General features: G+C 48.9%; 1 non-coding gene across 1 annotated transcript; it reads left to right on the forward strand.

Moving 5' to 3' along the window:
* Positions 1-3,102: 3,102 nt before the first annotated feature.
* On the forward strand, positions 3,103-3,175 carry TRNAM-CAU (transfer RNA methionine (anticodon CAU)). Its single transcript has one exon. It is a non-coding gene; the product is annotated as a tRNA-Met (tRNA).
* Positions 3,176-8,320: the final 5,145 nt, after the last annotated feature.

Below are 8,320 nucleotides of genomic sequence, written 5' to 3' on the forward strand. Positions count from 1 at the left end.
GAAAAAAAAAATTCCAAACATGGGTGATGGGGTTTGGGGATAATTATATACATGAGAATTAGAGAAAGGTGGTAAGTCAAATAAACAGAAGTAGATGGAATATGTACCAAATGGTGTTGAGTAGCTATCTAGGATAATAAAGCTGAATATATCACCTGCAACAATAAAATATATTCTAGATAGATGCACATTTTAAAAGAAGGGATAAAACCACAAATTACTAACATTGTCAAAACAGACATTTTTATTACTTTGGTGTAGAAAACTAATGTTTACAAAAAATTCAGAAACATAGAAAGTGACTTACTATATTAAAACAATATTCTGCTTAGATATACCCTCATATCCTCCAAAAAATACATAATCAAAGTGAAAGAATCAAATGACCAAACTGGGGAAAATGTGTAAGTTGTGTCATGAGGAGTTAAATTTCCTAATATAGGTACTACACCTCAGCAAGAAAAATTCCAACTGTTGGGGAAAACTTGCAAAGGATATAAATACTGAGTTCATGAGAAAAAAGGACAAGGGGCCCTTGAGTGGCTCAGTTGGTTAAGTACCTGTTGGTCCTAGCTCAGGTCTTGATTTCAGGGTTGAGTTCAACATACCTTTTGTAAAGAAGAAAGATAAATATTTCTGAAAGTGTGGAAAAACGATAATTCTACTCTAAGAGAAATGCAAAAATGAAACCATGATGGTAATGGTACTTTTTGCCTAATAGATTTGGCAAAACAACAAACAAAAACAACTGTTTCCTGGTGTGTTGCCTACTAGCATTCAAACAGATTGAATTTGCTTCCTATGATTCTTGTATCAAATCTCCACAAGCTCAGCAGCTTCAAGCAACAGATCCCTTTTTTCCCTCCTCACAGTTCTGGAGGCCAGAAGTCCAAAAGTCAGTATAACTGTGTGGTGGATGAACGTGTTGACAAGGTCATACTGGCTATTGAGGCTGTTGGGGAAGAATCCTTATGTGATATTGAGAATATTATATGAAAATAAATGTAAGGAACTTATGACAAAATCTGGAGCTTAGTAGAGATAAATGGCAGTTAATTGTCACCAGCACAATGCTGGTCAGGGTGTGAGGGAAACAGTCCCTTCCCGGGAGCTACAGGAAGATAAATTAGTAACGTTTGGGGAAGGCTGAGACAACTCATTAAATTACCATCACACAAGTGATTTGACTGAGCAATAGTACTTTTAGGAAATTCTCTAATACTGCACCTTTGTGAAATGCGGGTGTAATTTATTGCAACATTGTTTATGTAATTAAATGTGGCTGGTGCAAAGTTGGGTGCTGGTGTGGATCAAGGTAGAATTAAGGTACATTTTCGGGTGTATGTACTCTTATATTTTTGTCATTGTGAACCAGATGAAGGTTTTACTCATTTCTGTATGAACCTGTTGACCTTAGATATAAATAATTGGTAGTCAGACTGTTCTTTTTCTAAGGTCTATAAAGTTGATTCTTGAACTCCAGAGTCCTTCAGTTGTGAGGAATGACGTCGCAATGGCCCTCCCAGGAGGTAGGTGGAATCATCCAGCCTTATAAGGGTTGGCAGCGGTAGGACTCGAACCTACGCTCTCACAGACACCCGAGCCTCAACTCAGCGTTTTAGACCGCTCCGCCCCGCCGTCACCTGCGCGCGGCGCTCTGCTTTTTCCGCAAGGTTTAAGCCTACAGGGAGGTTACCCCATCACCACTAACCCTCACCCCCCACCCCCTCCACTTCCAGCCTAAGCCCCGTTCTTTTTCTCAAGTGTTCCTCCGGGACCACTGCGCTCAGACCTCCCACAAACTTCACTAGCCAGACTTGTACTGGGGACACCGCGGCGCCCCCGCTTCATGCGCTCCAGGTCCCCGGCTACAAGCCGGGGGTGGGGGGGTGGGGGGTGTCTCCCCCGCTGGAGGGCGTCCTGCACTTGCTTTGGTGAAGTCCAGGGGGATAACAGCCTGCAAACGCGCCTACCTGCGGGGCCCGATGCAGGTGCGACCCGCCCTCCGCCCCAGCGTTTCTAACCCAGCAGCCCCGCCTCAAGGCCACGGGGCCCCTGCGAATCACTGAGGCTGGCGGGTCTCAGTTTCCTCATCTGTAAAGTGGACTCCATTAAAAACTATTTTTTGCCTGAAGAAAAGTGGTAGATAGATTGATTTTGAAAATTCATGTAAGTGGCTAAAGAGCACTTCCCAGTAAAGCTTTTATCTTTATTTGTATCACTCATGAGTATTCAGTAAACAACTTTTTGTGTCAAGAATTCAGTTTGTTATGTAGTAGTGTGGAATGTCCCGTTTTACAGGTAAGGAAGCTTTTCAAATTAAGTCACTTATAGTGTCAAGAAAGCCAAGTGAATCGTTCTTCCTAAATTACTAAACGGCATGTGGGAGATGTGGGAGAGGTGGGAGGGGTGGGAGACGTGGGAGGGGTGGGAGACGTGGGACACGTGGGAGGGGTGGGGGAGGTGGGAGACGTGGGAGACGTGGGAGACGTGGGAGAGGTGGGAGACGTGGGAGAGGTGGGAGAGGTGGAGACGTGGGAGACGTGGGAGACGTGGGAGGGGTGGGGGAGGTGGGAGACGTGGGAGGGGTGGGAGGGGTGGGGGAGGTGGGAGGTGACTCCACGCGACCATTTCAGAGTGAGGGCGTTTCCCACTCACCTTGCCACCCCGCGCACTGCTGCCGACCCTCGGGGGTCCGGGCGCACCTGCTGCCCGGGTTCCCGCCGGGGCGCGCTCGTCTGCCCTTGGGGTGCTGCGGTCGGGGACGCGCCCGGGTCGCGGGGACGGGGTGCGGCGCGGGGGGCCGGGCGCGGGGGCGGCAGCGGCAGCCCGGGGGGCGGGGGGGGAGGCGGCGCGCGGAGCCGGACCCCGAGGCGGCCTGAGGTGCACGCCCCCGGCTGGGCCCCGGCTGTGCGCAGGCCGCCGTCCTCTGGCGCCGTCGGGCTGCGGGGCGGGGCCCGGGGCCCGGTGACCCAGGTGACCTCGCACACACTCTTCCTCCGGGCGCGCGCACGAGTTTGGGCAGAACCCCGGCTGCCTAGAAGTGGCTCCTGGCGTGCAGCGGGCGACCGTGAAAGCGCTGCCGAGAGGAGCCGGGCCGGTGCCTTCTTAGCGCAGCAGGCAGCGCGTCAGTCTCATAATCTGAAGGTCCTGAGTTCGAGCCTCAGAGAAGGCACGAGGCTTTTGGCGCTTCTCCCACCTGCTCTGAGAAGGGAGCGAGGCCGGGCAGACCGCGACCCGCCTCCCACCCCAGTCGGAGCGCTGTGACCACGAGTCCGACCCAGGGCCCCGGGACTGGAATCGAGAGGTGCCAAAGCTGCCTGCCTTCTAGAAGCCGCCGGGCGGGCGGGAATTCCTTCTTGCCTTTTCCCGTGGCTGGAGACGGCCCGCGTGCCTTAGCTCCCGACAGGACCATCTGGCTCCGGCCTCTGCTTCTGTTGTCACATCTCCTCTGACCCGCACCCTCCTGCCACCCTTTCCTAAGACCTTGTGATTACCTTGAGCCCACCTGGGGAGGCCCGCCTCCTCTTCCCATCTCAAGATCCTTACCTCGGTCACACCCTCAAAGGCCCTTTGGCCTTGCAAGACAACACTCTCAGGTTTTGGTCATTAGGAGATGGAGCTCTCAGGGAGGGCTGGGGGCGGGGGCGGAGGCTCTATTACACTGAACATGATCTGCCCCCTGGTTCCCAAAGACCTACACCTATCCCACAAGACACAATGCTCACTCCGTCCCAATCTCCTCCAGATCTCAACTCAGTTCAGCACGAACTCATCTAACTGCCCTCCCCAAAGTAGGCATGAATTAGGCTCTCCTGTATCAGCCATTCTGGGCACGATTCCTCTCCAATTACAAGTCTGTGCGAGCCACATGGTTACCTGCTCCCCCAGTGCAGGACTGGGACAGGTGTAGGATGACCACTGTAGACATTCCCGTTTAAGAGGAATACACTGGAATGGAAGAAGGGTCACCAACCCTAAGTAATTGCAGAGTGAATTCTCCAAATCCCCTTTGGGTGTTCGAAGTTCCGCCAGGCTAGAGGCACGTTCACTTCCATGTGCAGTGGGGCGGGAGCGGGGGGTTCCATGTTTGCAGCCCATCCCACAGTCATCAGCCTGTTTCCTCACTATCGCATGTGGGGAATTCAATGTCCTCCATTCATTTTGTCCTCTCTCTGTGCAAGTTGGCAGCGTGTGTGTGCTCGTGGAGCACTCTCAAGATCTTTGTGGGTCTCCCGTGTACACCGTGAAGAGTCCGCGGGTTACACGGAATGAGGACTCTACCAGCACAGGGAGAGGGAACACTTCGTCCTGAAGACATCAGGCTCCCAAGACTTCCCTCTTCCCTGGGAGACTGGATTTGCTGTCAAATCACTGCACCTCCTGTAAGGTGGTCTGAGGGGGCAGTGGTTAAGTTGTCATTTAGATCCCACCTTTACAGGAGTTTTTCTGAGAGTCCATGGGGGCCTGGGTGAGGAGTGGTCGTGAACCACATCGCCACGGCCTCTGCCTCTTCCCTGTTTCTCTCTTGCCACACAACCCCGCAGTTTAGGGCAAGATCTTCGCTTCATCTAACTGAAACGTGCCTCTCTTCCAGGTCTACTTTTCTGCAATTAAGATTCATCTTCTGCGTTGGAGTTTCTATGGGTTTTGACAAGTGTACCATGACAGGCATCTACTGGTACAGTATTGCACAAAATGATATCTCCCTTGCCCTAAACATTTCCTGTGCTCCCCATATTTATCCCCCTCTCCCTCCCTCCTCCAGAACCCCCTGCAACCACTGACTTCTTTACTGTCTCCATAGTTTTGCATTTTCATAATGTCATCCCGTTGGAATCATACAAGGTGATTGGCTTTTCAGATTGGCTTCTTTTACTTCATAATATGTACCTATGAGTCCCCCATGTCTTTTTGTGATGTGGTAGCTCGCTTCTTTCTATCAGTGAAAAATAATCCACTGTATGGATGCAGCTCTGTTTGCTTATCCATACAAACTTGGCTGCTTCCAAGTTTTGGCAATTATAAATATAGCTGGTCTAAATATTTGTGTACAGACTTCTGTGTGGCTTTAAGTTTTTGGTTCATTTGGGTAAGTGCCATGAGGCAATACTGCCGGATCACGTGTTAAGGCTATGTTTCATTTTGTGTACACCTGCGAAGCTGTCTTCCACGGTGGCTGTACCATTTTGCATTTACTCCAGCAAGGAATCAGACTGCCTATGACCCCACATCCTCACCAACAATTGGTGTTGTTAGTGTATTGGATTTGGGCCACGCTAATAGCTATCTGTTGGTATCTTATTGCTGTTTTAGTCTGCAGTTCCCTAATGACATATGGTGTTGAGCATCTTTCCATATGCTTATTTGCCATCTCTATATCTTCTTTGTAGAGTTGTCTGTTCAGGTCTTTGCACATTTAAAAAGTTGAGTGTTTGGGAGGACATCAAAATCATACAACTTCTGACAGCAAGGGAAACAATCAAGAAAACTTAAAGGCAACCTGCAGAATGGGAGAACATATTTGCAAATGACCTATGTGATAAAGGGTTAGTATCCAAGATTCATAAAGAACTGATATAACTCAACACCTAAAAAACAACCCAGTTTGAAAATGGGCAGGGGACATGAACAGACATTTCTCCTAAGAAGACTTACAGATGGTCAACAGATACAAGAAAAGATGCTCTACATCACTGATCATCAGGGATATGCAAATCAAAACCATAAGGAGATGTCACCTCACAGCTGCCAGAATGACTAACATCAAAGCACAAGAAAGAGCGAGTGTTGGCGAAGACATGGAGACAGGGGAACCCTCTTACACTGTGGGTGGGAATGCAAATTGTTGCAGCCACTGTGGAAAACAGTCTGGAAGTTCCTCAAAAAATTACAATTAAAAATGCTCTATGAGCCAGGAATCACATGAATACAATCACAGTATTTACCCAAAAAAATAGAAAGGTGCTAATTCAAAGGATACATGCACTTTGATGTTTATTGCAGCATTATCAACAATAGGCAAAATATGGAAAGAGCCCAGATGTGCATCGATGGATGAACGGATAAAGAAGAGGTTTTATGTATGTATATAACTCAGCCATAAAAGGATGAAATGTTGCCATTTGCAACAACATTGATGGGGTAGAGAGTGTTATGCTAAGCGAAATAAGTCAAAAAAGGCAAATACCATATGATCTCACGCATGTGTTTAGCTTCAGAAACGATACAAATGTTTGGGAGGGGGGAACAGAGAAATAGGAAACAGAGAGAGCGAGAGAAACCAAGAAACAGACTCTTAACTACAGAGAACAAACATGGTTACCACAGAGGAGGTTTGGATGGGTGAATGGAGGAAATAGAGAGTAGGAATTATAGGGTACACTTATCGTGATGGGGAAAAATGGTACAAATTGAGTTGTTTCTTTTGTTGTTGAATTTTAAGAGTTCTTTGCATATGTTAGTTATGCAAATGTTAGATATGTCCTTTTCAGGTGTGTCTTTTGCAAATATTTTCTCCCAGTCTGTGGCATGTCTTCTCATTTTCTTATCAGTGTCTTGCAGAACAGACATTCTAAATTCTCATGAAGTCCAACTTAACACATTTTCCTCTCATGAATCATGTTTTTGGTGTCTTTATCTAAGAAGTTTTCAGTAAACCCAAGGTCACCTATTTTCCTCTATGCTATTTTCTAGGAGTTTTATGGTTTTACATTTTAAATTTAGGTCTAGGATCCATTTTGAGTTAAGTTTAGTAAAAGGTATAAGGTCTGTGTCTAGTTCTGTGTCTAGATTCTTTTTGTTTTTGTTTTTTCTGCATGTGGACATCCAGTTGTCTCAGCACCATTTGTTGATGAGACTGTGTTTGCTCCATGTACTGCCTTTAGTCAGTGATCAGTTGACTATGTGGGTCTATTTCTGGGCATTCTATTCTGCTCCATGGATCTGTTTGTTTTGTTTTGTTTTGTTTTTCACCAACACCACAGTCTTTATTACTGTCTCTTTATGGTAAATCTGAGGTCTAGTAGTGACAATCCTCCAACTTTGTTCTTCAATTTTGTGTTGATAATTTGAGTCATTTCTTTCTACATATAAACTTTTGAGTCAATTTGTCAATATTCATGAAGTAACTTGCTGGAATTTTGATTGGCATTGCATTGCTGTGTTGAATCTCAGGCCTGTGGTGGGCTGAGTCTCAGGGGAAGGTTGCGGGGAGGTGTTTTCAAAGTCTGCAGGTGGAAGTCAGAGGGGATCCCACCCCAACCCTGCATCCTCTTCACGGGAGCAGGAGTGGAGCTGGAGTCCTGGTTGTGCGTGCCTACAGGAGCAAGACAGACTGAGAGACAGAGACGTTAACAAGACTCAAAGTTTAGGGAAGGGATCTGTTTGGATTGTGAGAGTCTTGGTGTCCTCCGGGCAGAAGAGGACCAGTCCCCGCGGCCCCCAGCGCACAGCGCGGTCTGGGTGGTCCCGGGATCTCCTCCAACGCCCTTTTCGGCCTCTCAGCCTCATCCCCTCCGCACCTCATCTTCGGGTGTTCAAAGCCCCTGCCGGCCAAACCCCCACCCCCACCCCGGTCTCAGGCCCCTAGTACTCACGCACAGCGCGACCAGATGCCACCTGAGAGCCCCGCTCTCTGCGCCCCGGGTACGATCTCGCGGAAGGGGGCAGGCCATTTGGGGGGGTGCAGTGTCGGGGGTGCGAGTGACCGCGGAGCTGCGACCTCACAGGATGGGGTGAGAGGGGAGAAGGCGTCACCTGTTGGGCGAACTGATGACGCACGGCCCTGGGATGCAGGCCTCGGTTTTGCCGGAAGGGGCAAAGCGATGCCTCCAGGAACCGTACAGACCCTCACCTCCGAAGGGCTGTCCTCGGACCCAGGGAACACTTTGGGCTGGGGGGCCCCCCGCTTCCTCGCCTTCACCCCGAGCACCCTACACCTGTGCCTGTGTCACCGGTCTCAGCAGTGCCCTGCGGTCCTGAGAGATCCTATAACTTAGCATATTGGAAGGTCGTGAGTCTAAGTTACAAAGGAGCAGGTACAGTCCTGGCTTGGCTCTAGTTGGGAAGAAGAGGGGCCTGGCCTTGGGTTTTCCTGAGAGTTGTTCCTGGGTTGAGTGGAGTGTTAGGAGTCCTAACCCGCCAGCTGCGCCCAGCCTTTCCCACTTCTATTAGCTCTGCAGCATCTAAGTGAGCAAAAACGTCCTCTTGGAGTCTGTCCGTTTTCTTATGAGAGACTGCTCTGCATTCTATGGGCTCTGGCAATACTATTTGATCTAATAGCAAGGATAGATCTAACACAATCATGGCCACCTATATG

The sequence above is a fragment of the Canis lupus genome, chromosome 37 (genome assembly GCF_048164855.1).
Source record: "Canis lupus baileyi chromosome 37, mCanLup2.hap1, whole genome shotgun sequence".
Classification (NCBI taxonomy): domain Eukaryota; kingdom Metazoa; phylum Chordata; class Mammalia; order Carnivora; family Canidae; genus Canis; species Canis lupus.